This window comes from Delphinapterus leucas, chromosome 3 (assembly GCF_059928025.1).
Source record: "Delphinapterus leucas isolate spDelLeu-1000000601 "Yukka" chromosome 3, BTC_Dleu_Yukka2, whole genome shotgun sequence".
Classification (NCBI taxonomy): Eukaryota; Metazoa; Chordata; class Mammalia; order Artiodactyla; family Monodontidae; genus Delphinapterus; species Delphinapterus leucas.
The window spans coordinates 115,612,084-115,627,542 of NC_143131.1; the positions used below are offsets into that span (position 1 = coordinate 115,612,084).

The window sequence follows — 15,459 nt, forward strand, 5'->3', positions numbered from 1 at the left end:
AGGGCATACTATGAACAATTATATGCCAACAAATTGGCAAATGTAGGAGAAATGGATAAATTCCTAGAAACATACAATCTTCTAAGACTGAATCAAGAAGAAATAGAAGATCTACACAGAGCAACTACTAGTAAAGAAACTGAATAAGTAATCAAAAAATTTCTGACAAACAAAAGTCCAGGACCAGATTTACAGATTAATTCAACCAAACATTCAAAGAAGAGTTAATATCTATACTTCTCAAACTATTTCAAGTAACTAAAGAAGAAGGAACACTTCCAGACTCATTCTATGAGGTCAGCATTACCCTGGCATCAAAACCAGGCAAAGACATGACAAAAAGATTATAGACCAATATTCCCGATGAACGTACGAGCAAAAATCCTCAACAAAATATTAGCAAACTGAATTCAACAATACATTAAAAGGATCATATATCATGATTAAGTGGGATGTATTCCAGGCATGCAAGAATGGTTAAACATCCACAAATCAACCAATGTGATACACCACATTAATAAAATGAAGGATAAAAATCACATGATCAACTCAAAGGATGTAGAAAAAGCTTTTGACAAAATGTAACATCTATTCATGACAAAAACTCTCAAGTTGGTAGACAGTGAACATACTTCAACATAATAAAGGCCATTTATGACAAATCCACAGCTAACATTATACTCAACAGTGAAAAACTGAAAGCTTTTCCTCTAAGATTAGGAATAAGACAAGGATGCCTTGTCTCGCCACTGTTATTTAACATTGTTTTGATAGCCCCAGCCACAGCAATCAGACAAGAAAAAGAAATAAAAGGAATCCAGATTGGAGGGGAAGATATAAAACTGTCACTATGTGCAGATGACATGATACTATATATATGTATATCCTTAAAGTATATATATGATACTATATATATACTATATATGTATATATAGTATATACATATATATATATATATATCCCTAAAGACTACACCAAAAAACTATTAGAAATAATAAATGAATTCAGTAAAGTTGCAGGATACAAGATCAATATACAGAAATCTGTTGTATTTCTATACACTAATAATGAACTATCAGAAAAAGAAATCAAGAAAACAATCCCATTTACAATCACATCAAAAAGAATATAATACCTAGGAATAAATTTAACCAAGGAGGTGAAACCTGTACTTGGAAAACTATAAGACACTGATGAAAGAAATGGAAGACAACACAAGTAAAATGAAATATATTCCATGTTTATGGATTAGAAGAATTAATCATGTTAAAATGTCCATACTACTCAAAGCAATCTACAGACTTAATGCATCTCTATCAAAATACCAATGGCATTTTTCACAGAAACAGAAATAATCCTAAAATTTGTATGGAACCACAAAAGACCTCAAATAGCCAAAGCAATCTTGAGAAGGAAGAACAAAGCTGGCGGTATCACACTCTCTGTTTTCAAACAGTACTGCAAAGCTACAGTAATCAAAAACAGTATGGTAATGGCACAAAAATTGACACATAGATCAATGAAACAGAATAGGGAGCCCAGAAATAAACCCATGCACTTATGGTCAATTAATCTATGACAAAGGAGACAAGAATATACAATGGGGAAAAGACAGTCACTTTAATAAGTGGTGTTGAGAAAAGTAGCCAGCTACATGTAAAAGAATGAAACCAGATCATTTTCTCACACCATATAAAAAAATAAACTCAAAATGGACTAAGACCTGAAACCATAAAACTCCTAGAAGAAAACATAGGCAATATGCTCTTTGGCATTGGTTTTAGCAGGGTTTTCTTTTCTGTTTTGGATGTGTCTCCTCAGACGAGTGCAACAAAAGCAAAAATAAACAAAAAGGACCACATCAAACTAAAAAGCTTTTGCACATTGAAGGAAACCATCAACCAAGCAAAAAGGTAACCTATTGAACGGGAAAAGATATTTGTAGATGTTATGTCTGGTAAGGGGTTAATATCCAAAATATATAAAGAGATCATACAACTCAAGTAAAAAAAATCTGATTAAAAAGTGGCAGAGGGGGCTTCCCTGGTGGTGCAGTGTTTGAGAGTCCGCCTGCTGATGCAGGGGACACGGGTTCGTGCCCCGGTCTGGGAACTTCCCACATGCCGCGGAGCGGCTGGGCCCGTGAGCCATGGCCGCTGAGCCTGCGCGTCCCGAGCCTGTGCTCCGCAACGGGAGAGGCCACAACAGTGAGAGGCCCGCGTACCGCAAAAAAAAAAAAAGTGGCAGAGGACCTGAATAGGCATCTTTCCAAAGAAGACATACAAATGGCCAACAGGCACATGAAAAGATGCTCAACATCGCTAATTATCAGGGAAATGCAAATCAAAACCACAATGAGACAGCGCTCACACCTGTCAGAATGGCTACTTTCAAAAAGACAACAAATAACAAGGGTTGGTGAGAATGTGGAGAAAAGGGAACCCTGGTGCCCTGTTGGTGGGAATGTAAACTGGTGCAGCCACTATGGAAAGCAGTATGTAGGTATCTCAAAAAATTAAAAATAGAACTACCGTACAATCCAGCCGTTCCACTCCTGGATATTTATGCAAAGATAAATGAACCTGAGTGACCACTGATAGATGAACGGATGAAGAAGATCTCTCCCTCCCTCCCTCCCTCCCTCCCTCCCTCCCTCCCTCCCTCCCTCTCTCTCTCTCTCTCTCTCTCTCTCTCTCTCTCTCTCTCTCTCTCACACACACACACACACACACACACAGAGGAATAATATTACTCAGCCATAAAAAAGAATGATATCTTGTCGTTTGCAGCATCACGAGTGAAAGTGGAAGGTACTATGCTTAGTGAAACAAGTCAGAGAAAGACAAATATTTTATGTTTTCACTTATATGTGGAATCTAAAAAACAAAACAAATGAACAAATATAACAAAACAGAAACAAACTCACACGTACAGAGAACAAACTAGGGGTTGTCAGAGGGGAAGTGGGTAGACGGACGGGTGAAATAGATGAGAAGGATTATAAACTCCCAGTTATAAAATAAATAAACAAGTCATAGGGATGTTATGTACAGCACAGGGAATATAGTCAGTAATATTATAATAACTTCATATGGTACATAATCTATAAAAGTACTGAATTACCATGTAAAAAAATACCATGAGGAAATTAATTTCTTATGACTTCAGACAGGGTATTAAATTACCTTGGAAAACTCTACTAAATATACAACATTAATTGCTTTGAGCCTACCATGAAATAAAATCTAAATATTTGAAAAAATAATAAATTAATTAAATAAATAATTATTAAATAATTTAATTATTATTATATTTATTATTATAATCATTACATTATTTACTATTATATTTATTTTTAAATATAAATATATTAAATATTTATTAAATAAATAAATTAATTAACTAATTAAATGTGTTTTTAATGATTGTATTTCTCGCTTCTAGAAGTTTCAAAATGATCTGGTATGTTTTGCTGAAGTTTTGAATCACCTTTTTTATTTAAACATTTTGAACAACTGATTTTACATTCTGTACCTGAAAAATCCATCTCTCAAAGTTTTGGAGGGTCTAATTCTGCTACTTTTTATCTGTGCTGCCTCTTGCTCATGGTGGCTTATTTCCTTCTATGCTTTAAAGAATTATGAGTTATGTTTGGCACTTTGAGGGAATCCTGTAAAGCCTGAGTTGATGGTCCTGTCCTCCAGAGAGGACTTACACATGCTTCTTCCAGGAGCCCTTGAGCATCCCATAGCCAGGGCCACTTTAAGTCAATTTACAATTCAGGTTTCCAACACAAAGAGGGTAAACTGGAACCACACACTTGGGCTGCTATTCACAGAGTAAGCAACAGGACACCTTAACAGCAGTTACCTGTTCTGATTGGTTTACATCTGTGTCCTATATCAGTCATCAAAGGTTTTGTGTACCACCGTTGCCTTATCTGAATAAATGCAGGTTCTTTGTTAAAAAGTTTCGCAGGTCATCTTTTCCCTCTCTAACCAGAGCCCAGGCCGAAGTTGAGAAGTGTTATTGTCTCACTTTACTAACAGGCATATTTAATTTTTTAAAAACAATCGAGCCCACCCTTTAACTCGAGGTGAATGCTATTGTTTTAAAAACCAAGCCCACCCTTCAACTCAGGGCAAGCATGCTGAAAGTTATGGATTTATGTGTGGGATCTCAGCTGCAATTTCCCACCTTGTAAGCATTTAAGGCACTATCTCCAGTCTGCAGGCAGCAGTAACCCCAAAACCTCTTGGTTAGATCAGCTGCCCTTTACCTCCCCACCCACAGGGAAGCGGTCAGTATCCACTCTGGTTTTCCTTCTCCCTACCCCCCAACCAGGGATTTCTCTTACATCCGACAAGCTCATCTATTTTAAAGGATAGATTTAGGATCTCTAGCTCACCATATGGATGGATATACACACTTATCTACAGACAGTTCTAGTGTGCTACAATGAATGTTCCAGCAGAACTATGCACATGGTGCTGCTGTAGCTCAGAGGAAAGAAATGGCTTATCCTAGCACCAAGAGCTCAAGGATGCTTCACTGAGGAGATGGTGCTTAGGCAGAGCCTTGGAGTTGAAATCCCGGGAAGGCGTTTACGCCATTTCTGGCAGAGGTGGGTGTGGGTAAGGGAGGCTCAACCCATTCTATCCCGTTACGTGCATTAAAGTTCAACAGAAACGACTGATGAATCCTCTCTACTCCACCTCTATTTTGCTTGGTTTGGTGCCAGGGAACTGGGTCATGTGGTGGTGTGCTACTACTACGGGCCAGGTGGCTGCTCTGGAGAGCTCCCAGCAGGAAACAGTGGAAGGCATGAGAGATGTCGCAGATCTTGCTCAGAGCCACCTTTGGGGAGTCCCACCCCACTTATACCCAATAGCATCTTTTGGTCTCTCTACTAGGAGAGGAGAAAGTAAATAAACCCTTAAAAGGAGCTTCATCTGATCAATCTGGTCAGGGTCCCTGGGTTCCGGTTTCATCTGATCTCTTGCCTGGCCGACACTGCATAGCCTGCCTTTGGGGAGGTTTGCATCCCAAAGCAATCCCCAGTGCCTTTCAATAAGAACTTGGGGAAAACTGTTCTTTTGGACACAGGGTCTTCCCTGCTGCGGAAGGTCTGCTGTTCTGAGCACCTCACTGGACAGAACCCAGCATCGCAGGAAGGTGCCACCCTTGGCCAAAGGATGAAGCATTTCTATCTCATGCACTGTATATAAAGATGCAAAAATGTTTCAGTTGGGGCTTCCCTGGTGGCGCAGTGGTTGAGAGTATGCCTGCCGATGCAGGGGACACGGGTTCATGCCCCGGTCCGGGAAGATCCCACATGCCACGGAGCTGCTGGGCCCATGAGCCATGGCCGTTGAGTCTGCACGCCCGGAGCCTGTGCTCCGCAATGGGATAGGCCACAACAGTGAGAGGCCCACGTACCGCAAAAAAAAAAAAAAAAAAAGTTTCATTTGTTTTAGAATGGGAAAAAACCACAACTTGCTACGGTAAAAGGGAGAGCATCATTTAAGTCTTATCTCTCAATAGGCAGTTATGGTATCAATTCATGGTAAATTCTAACCCAGCTAAATATTCCCTCATTCTCTGACATAACATACAGTCCTAGCCCAAGGCATAGAAAGTGAGATCAGCTTCTACGAGCATTACCCATATCTAGCACTGAAATGTTCTCTTGGAAAAAATGTCATAAATAAGTCTGACTATACTCATTTGAGCAGTATGCCAACAGGGAATGTTTTGTTTGTTTGTTTGTTTAAGAAAAACAAAAGCAACATGAACCTGAACTTCATTAAAAGTTTTTGTAATGATTTAATTAGATTTATAGCACTGTGCCTATTCATTCTGGCCAGGGACCCCTCTCTCTTCTAAAGGATTTGTTGGCAGAGATCTCATGTGCTTTGCAATTTTTTCCTAATCCTTCGTTTCATCTCCTGATTAGGTGAGGATGAGCATTATCATGTTCAGGTAATTGCTTTATCAAATGGTTTAATTATGCATTCAACAGAACTGACAACAAGAAGGTTATTCTTCCTAACGTGCTTTTAACAAAAGCGCTAACTAATTACATGGCATTCTACTCAGGGCATTTGAGAAGAAGACATGAAAACCTATTCTTCAAATATTGGTTAAACACATGTTTGTGTATACAACATAGAAATAAGTGGTAAAATACTTAGTTGAATTGCTTCCTTCTGCTGTAACTTCATAACTAATCTGCATGTTGACACAGACCATGTAAATTCTGAGGATGCATTTCACCGTGGATGGTGTTTGAACATCTGTGCTTTCTGAAAATGTCACAATAACCATTTTACCTGAAAGTTTATCCTCGGGAGCCAAAAAAACTGTGTTATCTTGGCATGTTCCAAAAAGAAAGAAATGCTTAACAGAACTGAGGACAGATGTGTCTCATGATTAGAAGGAAGTATTACAACATTAGGCCAAATGGTTGAAAAGATTTCTGAATTAAAGTGGTGCTGAATCTACTTTATTTTGCATGAACTTCCTTTTCTCTTTAACTAGATCACTAACACGTCTGGTGTGGGCCTGTATTATATGCTCCTTTTTGCCTACCACTCCTAGAAACACAGTACACCTTAATACATTCTTACAGGCTCCAAAGCTAGTGGCATTCAGCTGAAGCCTTTAATGACACAAATACTTAATAATATTTGATATTTTAAAAGGTGATTATGCAGTACACTACTTTAAAATTTTTATTCAGTCCAGTAAATACTCTTTCCCTCTCCTTCTGGTAAAAAATACTACCCTTGATCATAGTGAAGGGTGGGGGTAAAGAGGGTCATGTTACCATAGTATTTGATTAAAGGATGGGCACATGATTCAAAAACAGCCAATTGGAATCCTTCCCTGGGATTGAAACACAGCTACTGACAAGTTCCTTTGCAGTTTCTAGGCTAGAAGCAAATGAATCAGGGGCTGTCAAAATCCATATTCCCCGCCAAGGGGAGAGAGCCTCTTGGCAGAATGAAGCCAAGCAGAGATGGGCAAAGATGAGAAAGAATTTCCACACTGAATTTCCCCTTCTTTCTCTGAGGTCTGCCCACCCCAGTATACTTTCTAGCCTTCTGTGCCAGTAAATCTTCATTTTCTGATGAAGCCAAGTTTGAGTTCTGTTTCTGTCACTTGAAATCAAAAGCATCCTGATGATACAGCTGGTATTTTATATTACTTTTCAGATGGCATTTCCCTCGTAGAAGTAAAGACTGTCACTCGAGAACCAGACAGACCAGGGTTCCAATATCTACTCTGCTGCTAAGAGCTGTGTTGACCTTGGACAAAGTTTTGCAGCTTCTGCTTTCTCCTCTTTGAGACTACTCATAGCCCCTACCTCAAAGGTTCACTGTGAGAATTAGATGGAACAATCGAGGAAGTAAAATAATACTGCGGCACTTAGTATGATATCACAGTACCTAATACATGTTCAACAATGGAGTACTATTTTTTTCATCTTATTGTCACTGTCATTATTTAAAATATTACTATGGTAGACACGGCTAGATTACTCCAATATTCACTCTATCCTTCTTAATAACAACACAACTCTCAAATTTTAGCTGGATACGAAGCTACCCAGAATAAGCCCACATTTCCCAGCCTCCCTTGCAGCTCTGCGTAGCCCTGTGACTAAGTTGTGGCCAGTAGGATGTGAGCAGAAATGGCACACGACTTCCAGACTGTGCCTCTTCCCTCGCCTCCTTCCTACTGGCTGGGGCACAGCAGCCATCTTGGACCAAGAGGCAGAAGCTCAACAGTTCCAACTGTCAGGATGACAGAGCAACAAGGTAAAGGATGCTGGTCACTGACAGTCTGGAGGCAGCATATCAGCCCCAGGCTGCTTATCTTTAGAATGTCTACGTGAGAGAGAAATAAAACTGTATCCCGTTCAAGCCTCTGTCCCGTTTGAATTTTTGCTAGAGCAGCCAGAACTAATACACAGTAAACATCTTAAATATTATTTATACTTGTTCCTTCCAAAAACCCTGTGAAAGAGAAAAGGGGATAACAACCAAACAAGGGCAAGTACTCTATTTAAACTGATAGTGGAGGGTCTTCGTACTATGAACACTAGCTTCTCATTATCCAGTGATGTTTGGCTACCGCAGACTGAAGAAAGGACAATGAAAATGAACAAGGCCTCAGGGGGCAAAGCAAAGTTGGGGCATCTGCCATGGGGAATTTGTCCCCTTACCTCCAACTGTTTAATGTATAAAACAAACTTGCTTAGAGTGGGTTAGACGCCACTGAGTACGTCTCCAACGTCATAGCACCTCTTGTGTTAGCTTTTTCTAAGCAACAGAAAATCAAAATAGTGAAGTCTAAGACCCGACTCCCGCCTCAGACCGTTGGTGTCCATGTGGTCTATGGGCACACGACCCGACCTTTTTCTCCCCTGCTACCACCTGAGAGCATGCAGGATGGGGGCGGGGTATTTACTACTTCTTGGCCCTCCACGGGGCTGCCCAGGTGGCAGTATCCAATGCCTTGCCTAATTGCTGCTACCCCTCTTGTTCCTGGGGCCATGACCATGGCCATCGGGCTCCAGTTTCCTGATGCACAAAATGTGCAAATGCAAGCCTTCCACCTCAGTGTCCAATCGTCTTCTCTTCTGCTTAGTCAGAAGTGAGGCCCTTGCCAATGAGCCATTTGCAAGTGAAGACAATTCTCACCCAGCAGGCTCTATGGAGGCAGGGCTATCTAAAAATGTCCCTGAGAACACCGACAGCCTCAACTCAGCCAGAAAGCAAAGACGAGGAGCCGCACATAAAAACCACCCACGCCTGTCATGGATGCAGGGCCATAAAAGTCTGGGGAGACTAAGAAGACATACCGAGCTCGACGCTGTCTTAAGAAGGCTTAACAAATCCATGCCCTGGATTGGCTCTGACCCTCAGAACAGCCTGTTTGCGGGAAATGCCGGCCAACAGAGTCTCCATTTGCCAAGAACTTCAAACATGACCTTTACTTGGTGGCAATTGTTCGAAACTATTAAGACGACTCTGAAAATAATATAATCCGCAGCAACAATGTGCTGAAAGAAATGCCAACACTGTAAGGCGAGCTCTCTCTCCCCCTCCCTCGCGTGTGCGCACTCAGAACAGAGGGGAGCCATCCTCCTTCACAGCGCTTCTTAACTCTGCATCTCTCTTCTGCCTCTAGACAGAAATGAGCCATTTGCTAATTGTTTAACAGCTGTTAATGAACTAAACGTCGTGGGAGGAGGGGCAGAGCAGACGGGTGTTTGCCGGCTTGTTTGTCCATTCCCAACAGCCGGGCTGATGCCAGCGAGCAAGGTGAGCAGGGCTCCCAGGGCCACTCCAAGGACCCTCCCCTCAGAGGTCAGGCCGCGCAGCTTCTGCCTGGACAAGAGCAGTCCCAGCCCTGACGTCTGAGCTCTGGTCAGGTGGGTGCAGGGGGAGAGATGTCAAGGAAGTCCTATTAAAAGAGGCCCAGCCAGGAGACACCCACCAGGGCCAGAACCTGGAGCAGCGGGGACCTCCACTCCTGTCACCTTCTGAGTTTCCAGGTCCCCAGCACCACTCCAGATCTGCTCACAGTTTTCCCAAACCGCTCTCCCCTCCAAAGGGAGAGAAAGCTGAGACTGCCCACCGGAAGCCTGGGCTGGCCAGATTCCATCAGCCACGGTGACGCTTCCCTTCTTACAGGCAAAATTAGAAATTGGCAGCCAGGCCCCCAGGAGCCTTCATCTTTCTACGCGGATAACAGCAGAGAAAGGAAAGGCACTCACAAACGACGGGGTCCCTCTGGTTTAGGCTGAGGCCACAAAGCTGCTGGCAAGAGCAACTGCAAGTCCCATTGGGATCCAGATGGTGAAGATGTCCCTCTGCTGAGCTCAAAGCTAAAATGACTCTCTGTATTTGAAATTGAGACAGTCACCAAGTCCAGCTATGACTTCCTGAATGCCACTTCAGATTGCTTCCTATCCATCTCTGCAACCACAATACGAGCCCCAGGCTTCCAGGCTTGCCCAACCACTCCCATCCTGCAGCCAGTGTAAGCCAGTGGAAAAAAATAAAAGTCCTTAATAAGACCCCCAGTGTTCTTAGGGTAAAGTGCAACCCCCTCATTTGGCCTTCAAAGCCCCGGAAAAGTGGCCCCTGACACTTTTCTAGCCTCATTTCTGTGTCTAGTTAACCCCCTGTCCCCAATCTCCATGAGACACTGCCACAGTGACACATTCACCGGTTCCTTCAAGAGGGTCTGTGCTTTGTTTCATCTCTTCGGCCCCCTCTTTCCTCTGATGAATGAACTTTCTATACTTTCCACCTCCATTCGTACTCCAGGCGACTCCTTCCAGCCTTAAGATCTCAATGAACCATCGCTTCCTCTAAGAAGACTAGTCACACCTCCAAACTGGCTGAGGAGGCCCTGTTCTGGGTCCTGTAGCACCCCGAACATCCCTTACCTGAACACCTATTTTAATGAAAGGACACTGCTTTGTAATCTGTCTACCTTCCTTGTAAGTTCCGTGAAAACTGGGGCTTCGTCTTCTGTCGTATCCCCAGGACTTAGCACAATGCGTGACACAGAGTAAGAAAGAATTCAATAAACACTTGCTGAATTTCTGGACTCCTTCAGTTTTCCTGGCCAGGAGAATGTGACATCAGGGCAAGTTAAACGATAAGGGTGATCCTTATCCTTCTACTAGTAGAAGGGTGATCCTTCTACTACTACCTAGAAGCCACGTCGAGGGGCAGGGTCTCTACCACATTCTCAAACCAGCTGCGGTGCTGGCCTCCACTTGCCTCTTCCCAGAGGGGAGTTTTCTGTTCCTTATCTTTTGTGAGTTATGCTTTGTAGAGTCTGAATATAGAGTCATTTACTGCCATGTAACATCTTATATCCCTTCATCTCAAGACGCTGTGCGTTCCTGCGGATTTTATCTTTGATCTGGGGGAGTCACAGAGCTCTGAGTGGTGTCCCTGGTGCCAGGACACTGGAAGAGTCCTGCTACAGAGACAGAGACTTCTAAATACATCCCCACCCCCATTCTAGGAGCTTCTGATTGTTCAGGGCCCAGAAGCAGAAAGCAAGCTTTGTTTGATGGAAGCCAAAGACAAACACTGGGCATCTAGGACAGAGCTGATACCCACGCTCCTTCCTCCCCCTGCTGCTGTCAGTGCTCCGCACAGGCTTCAGATCCACCTGTGAAAGGGTGAACACTTCCCCTGGAGGACGCTGATTATTTATTACAGATTTCCTTGATGATGATGGGACTGGGCTGCAATATATTTTTGCCAAAACTGATTTTTGTGAACGTGATTTATGACATCAAATCACTTCCAGTTGTACATGCATCCTGGTTTCACCTGTCCTTTGTTTCTTGACCCCAATGACCCAAAAAAGGCCATAACTCCAGGGAATGGGAAGTCACTTTTTCACTAACAGTTAACTCATTCACTCTATTAACTGCCCATCTACTGGTGGTCCTGTGACAGCTTTGTCTGAGACTAAAATGTGCCCTTGAACCTGAATAAAGAAGTGGCCATATGTTTAGGGGCAATAGCTAAATCACTCCAATACTGAACCCGACCAGTCTGAAATATCCCCCTTGGAAGGAAGTCTCATTGCACATCACGAGGGTTTAGAATTGGTCTTGGCTTCAGAGGTCTTGAGCAGTCAGCATATGCCTTCAGCATGAGTCATTTGATTCATTTCTTTAGGAAAAAGAGGATGCCAGCTTTCTAAAAGTGGGTAGAAAGCTAGGAGATTAATGTCAAAAACCAACACACACACCATCTTCCACTGCACTGCTGCCCCTCCACCAGCCTCTGCCCTTTGTTTTAACTGGAAGCAGGTGATCACAGATATCCGGGCAAGAGACTCTGAGTGTCAAATTCTGCCACTGCCCTTGACTCTTTGGGCCTCAGTCTACCCCACGTGGAGGATGGGGAGAAAGGCACTACAAGTTCCGATAAGAAGGCATTAGGTCTCTTTTTTTGCTCCAAGAAAAGACAGCTGACCAGGTCTGGGAAACTCAGGACTGAGGCAGGTACAGGAATTCACGGGCACTAGAGGAATAACAGGCTGGGGCAGACTTTGGGGCTCTGCCCAGCAGTACCTGGAAGCCATTCCTCTTTTGAAAAATCATTGCAAAGGAGCCTTCCAAATCCTGATCCTGCCTCTTAAACAAGCTAGTTACCACTACCTGTAAGCAGGCAACCTTCCCTAACCCAAAAGGCCAACTTTCCTGCTCAAACTGCAGGGGAGCCCTGACCAGCAAACATTTGCAGAGACGTTCCCTGGGCAGCTGACAGCATTTCAAGCCACATCTGACAGGTTACGACTGCTCCTTGTAGCTCGGGGGTCAGGGCGACCTGGCATTTGAAGCTCCTTCTGCTAACGAGAGACAGGCGAGCGGGCAGGCTGTTACTGGAGTTTGATGTGCAACGTGCCACTTGCCCAAACAGCCCTGATCACTCACTGACATTTCATGGCTCGTCTCTAATCGCAGGCTCCAGGATCAGACAGTTCACTCCAGAGCTGGAGGGAATAACTGAACAGCACAAACTGGATCTTCACAAAGACAGAATCATTGCAAAGAGCCTCTCTCTGCCAGGGCTCCAGGCTGGGTGTTTAGCTAAGCAACTTGGCCCAGGCTGGGGATGGCTTATTTCTCTCAATCACTAAGCTCTCTGCAACCCCTTCACTCAAATCCCGGAAGGGTTGCACAGACTGGAATCTCACCATTCCTTCTCAGCTGGAGTCCTCAGAGGCTCTTGTCTCTTATCCGTGATGCTGAGCACCCACTGTGTGTCCTGTGCCTGGTGAAGGTAGACAGGCATTGTTTCTACCTCTAGGACCACGCACACTCTTAAGTCTGCCACTTAAGGTGGACACGGGCAAGAAGGCACTTACAGTAGCAAATGTCCTGCAAGCCTGGCATTGCCTGACCACCTGCTTACTTTCCAAGCTTTGGCTGAATGTCTCCTCTTGGACTGTCCTCACATCTGCCCTCTCCTCCTCGTCTCCTGCGCCTCTCCCCTCACTGTCACAGCCACCAGTAGGGCAACCTCTTAGTTCTTCAAACTCATCATCCTGCCTTAGAGCCTCGGCCTATGCTATTTCCTCTATCTAGAACATTCTACCAATGCCCCCTCTCAGAGTTTAAAGGACACCTCCTCAGAAAGGCCTTCTCAGCAGGCAACCTTCTCTTACACAAAAAGCCAACTTTCCTGCTCAAACTGCAGGGGGGCCCTGACCAGCAAACATTTGCAGAGACATTCCCTGGGCAACTGGCAGCATCTCAAGCCACATCTGACAGGTTACGACTGCTCCTTGTAGCTCAGGCGTCAGGGGTAGCTGGCATTTGAAGCTGTAAAGCACTCTGTCTCTCTTTCAGAGCACCACAGGTATTTCCTTGGTACCAGTTACCAAAATTTGAAGTTACCTATTTATTTGTTTGGTCAGTTATTTCTGTCTGTCTCCCCTACCAGAGTGTAACCTCCAAGTGAGCAGGGATGGCGTCGGGCTGGTTCCCCACTGCCCTTCCATGCTCTGCACAGTGCCTAGAACAATGACAAGTGTCCAAGAGATAGTTGCTGGACAAACGAATGAAGGATCTGTCTAGAGTAGGTGATTACGGAGACAGACTCTGGGGGGCTTTGCTGTTGATGGTGAAGGGTCTCAGCTTAGTTGCGACTGCAAGAGGAGAGCTATCCATACATTTTAAGTGGGGGGGGGGATGTACAAACAGACTTTTAATGCAGAATGACCCTCACCGCTTATGTCATGTGGAAATGGATTTGGGGGGCTGGCGAAAGGCAGACGGGAGGTAAAGAGTCCCGTTAGGAGGTGTCTATAAAAACCAAAGTCCTCACTACTCAAAGTGTGGTCCGTGGACCAGCAGCACGGACGTCACCTGGGAACTTGTTAGAAATGCAGAATCTCAGGCGCCACATCAGACCTGCTCTGTCATAATCTGCATTTTAACAGAATCTCCAGGCAGTTGTTCACATACCTAGAAGCTGGGCTTTAGCTGAAAGACAATGATGGCCTGATCTGCCTTTGGGGAGTGGGGGACAGATCTGAGTCATCAAAGTTATTATAGATGCACTAGTCCAGACAGTGCAGGGCGTTAGAAGCAAGCCTGCGGTTCCTTCGGGGTCAGGGAGAGACGCGAAGCGGGGATGGTAGGCACACTCAGCGAAGCTGGGCTGAGCGACTGAGCCAGGACGTTCTGGCTGCGACCCTGGGCAGAGACGCTGTAATTCACACTGCAGGTCTGACGTTGGGGAGGTATGGCTTACTGACTCTGGCCGTGAAGAAGAGCCAGCTTTTTTATTTCCACTATATCATAAGTTTCCCCAGCACCTGGCACAGGGCCTGGTGCATAAGAAGGGCTCTAGTGATACCTGTTGAAAGAACAAAGGAACTACAAAGCAGTAATTATGATACTGATATCCTAAAGCAGCTTACACGGGTCTGGGTGCAAGTTAGATGAACCTTCTGGCTTCCCGTTTTGTTACATATATTCCCTTTGGTTAGAAAACTGTGAAAATCCGAGAGAATAAAAACCTACTTTCAGTGAGTAAAAGTACATGACTCAGGCTTTCGGTGAATAATAACACATAATTATTATTATTACTTGTAATAATCCTAGTAAGCTTCTGAGGACAGCAGGCAGTGAGGGACCCCCAGGCCTATGCAATCTCCACGGTGTAAAGGTCAGGACGGTGAGGGGATGCAGAGAACGGAAGCTATGTGTGCAGTGGGGGAGGGACAGAGGTGGGACCAGCGTAAAGGCCCAAGCCCAAGGACCACAAGGCAACGTGGCCACAAGTGACCAGGGAGTCACCAGTTATAGCTCTCATCAGCCCCCGACTCCCTTCTGCAAATGATCCCTACAGAGAAAACAAGAAGAGAGATAAAAGCGGTGCAGCTCTGGCTGGAGGGGATGGGAGGGTCAGAGACCCACTCCTCGCCCCCCACCCTGTCTCAGACACACACACACAACTCTCCATGCCTCGCACTAAGCGTGTGGGAGCGGGTGCTGATTTATATTTGTTGAATAAGAGAATAAGCAAACCCTTGTCGATTCTGTAGTTTCTTTTGTTCATTATCCCACCGAAATGTACCCATTCCCAAACATAAATGGACAACCTTAGCCCGAGGACACTGTCTGTAGTTCCAAGAACAAATGGTCACCTCCTTCCTCCACCCTAGTGAGCCCTGCTTCCCTGCCTGCAATTCCTTTTATTACAGCCCAGATGAAATGCTCCTCCTCTGTGAAACTTCTCCTCCTTGCTCCAGTAAGAATAAACAGACCCACTTTATGTCTAGTCCCTTTTTCTATGAAACCATTTTCTCTTCACTGGTTTGAGTTAAAATGACCTGTCACCATACTAGCAACCCTGCCCCCCCACATTAGACTGTAAGCCCTGAAGTCCCCAGAGAAAG

At 44.3% G+C, this 15,459-nt stretch overlaps 1 protein-coding gene across 1 annotated transcript in view; it reads right to left on the minus strand.

Annotated features, from left to right (window-relative positions):
* The window catches only part of SPOCK1 (SPARC (osteonectin), cwcv and kazal like domains proteoglycan 1), a 554,568-nt gene that overhangs the window by 128,894 nt on the left and 410,215 nt on the right, over window positions 1-15,459 (minus strand). The window lies entirely within an intron of this gene.